Source organism: Vombatus ursinus, unplaced genomic scaffold, assembly GCF_900497805.2.
Source record: "Vombatus ursinus unplaced genomic scaffold, bare-nosed wombat genome assembly UNPS02015219.1, whole genome shotgun sequence".
Lineage (NCBI taxonomy): Eukaryota > Metazoa > Chordata > Mammalia > Diprotodontia > Vombatidae > Vombatus > Vombatus ursinus.
Genome location: NW_020954997.1, coordinates 6,273 through 8,213, shown reverse-complemented (window position 1 = coordinate 8,213; position 1,941 = coordinate 6,273). Strand labels below are relative to the sequence as shown.

The 1,941-nt window shown below is 54.9% G+C and overlaps 1 long non-coding RNA gene across 1 annotated transcript in view; it reads left to right on the top strand.

The window, feature by feature from the left end:
- The first annotated feature begins 238 nt into the window (after window positions 1-238).
- Window positions 239-1,941, top strand: part of LOC114031671 — a 3,746-nt gene continuing 2,043 nt past the window's right edge. Inside the window, exon 1 of the long non-coding RNA XR_003567765.1 lies at window positions 239-528. This is a non-coding gene — a long non-coding RNA (uncharacterized LOC114031671). The remainder of the gene's footprint in view (window positions 529-1,941) is intronic.

Here is a 1,941-nt window from a genome sequence, read left to right as displayed (position 1 = left end):
CTCCTCCTCTTCCTCCTCTCCTCTTCCTCCTTCTTCCTCCTCTCCTCCTCCTCTCCTCCTCTCCCTCCTCCTCCTCTCCCTCCTTCTCTAGCAATGTCAAAAACACTCTGCCCAGTTTCTCTGCTCTCCACCCTCCCCAGGCCATGGCCTATCGTCCTGACCTGTGTCCTTCCACCGCACACGGATGACTCTGGAGGAGAGGGTGAGGCTGGTGACTTGGCACAGCCCTGCTTCACTTCCATCTGATCCACTGGCAAGTCCAGACAGGGCCCCGTGATGTCATTGGTCCTCTTGGAGAATGAAGGACAAACAACACCAGAGCGTGGGGACGATGCCTGTTTCGTTTTTGCTTTGCTGTTAAGATTTGGCCCTCCCTGACTGCCCAGGGCCCGTGCGCACAGTAGGAGCCCAACAAAGGCTGGGAGACCTCAACACTTGAAACAATCGAACGTGGGAGAGAGCAGTGCCTCGATGGCTCCAGAATTAAGAACCACAATTTCCAGGAAAACCTCGACAGGAACAAAACAGGTCCTGGGGTTTAGGGGAGGGAGGGGGGTAAAGAAAGGAAGTGACTGGCCCAAGGGCTAACAGGTATTTAGGAGAAGAGCTGGGATTTGGCCCCTTTGTTCCCAACTTTATGTAACTAGGGCCAGAGAAGGATGAGGCTGCCCCTTCTAGCCTCCCCTCCATGAGAGGCTAGACCTCCCAGAAGCCTAGAATTGTCGAGCTGGAAGGGACCTTGGAGGAAACTGAGTCCAGTCACACCTGGAAAGCCTCCCTAGGATGGCATCCCCAACCAGAGGCTGTCCAGATTCTGCTGCAGGACCCAAGGAGGAGGTGCCACCCTCCACTCTGGGGCAGCCTCCCAGGCAGCCTCACTGCAGCATGCACCCCTGCCATCCTGTGCCACCCCAGACTCCTCTTTCTTTGACCAGATGTGATGAGACTTTGGATGTAACTGTGACTGTTGCCCTCTGGTGTCCGACCGTGGGTAAAGCAGCTCTCTCATGAGAAATCTTCCAGCCTCAGAGGGAGAGGGTCTAGGTACAGGCAGGGCCTCAGCTGGGCGAGAGGGACCAGCAGCTCCCAGAGGTAGGCGGGCTGTGCTTGTGCATAGGGGCACTTAGGCCCAATTTGTATCTGCCTGCACCCACTCAGGACACTGATCCAGTGGAGAAGAGTGGTGGTTTGGTAGTCACAGTCACTAGGTTCCAACCCTGGCCCCTGTGCATCCTGGAGCAAGCCCAACCTCTCTGGGCCTCAGGTTTCTCATTGGTCGCAGAAAGGGGTTTAAGGAGCTTACCATGAGAGGTAGTGAGCTCCCCATCCCTGGAGGTCTTCAAGCAGAGGCAGGACAACCATCCACTTGTCAGGTGTGCTAGAGAGGGGATTCTTTTCATGTCCCAGTTGGGTGAGAGGCCACTGAGATCCCCTCTCAGGCTCTGGTTCTGTCATGACCTTTAGGGTCCCTTGCAGCTCTCATATCATCATATGGTCCTATGATCTCTTCTCTTGGGAGCAGAGTGATATGAGAAGAATACACTCAGTCAGTCAACATGCATGCATTTATTAAGTGTCTACAGGGTACCTGATCCTGATGCCAGGGAGATGGTGGGGAGGAGGGGGAATAGGAGCCTCAATTGTTTCACCTGGTAGGGTCCCAGTGTAGAAATCCCCCAGCACAAGAGTCCCTGACCCTTGGTGGAGTAAGGGCACGAGAGAGCCGATGGCCTCATCTACCTTCGTAAGCGCTACCGCTGTCGTTGGAGGAGGGAACCTGCAATTTTGTCCAAAGGGATTGCTCTTACAATGGGGTCAGTGTTGGGTCTCCTGCCCTCGAGCAGATCAGGAAATTCTCTTGGCTTTCCAGATTCTCCCCTTGTCTCCCTTGGCTGACCCTTTTCTCTCTACCCCTCACTCTCCTGGGAAATGCTTTCCTCT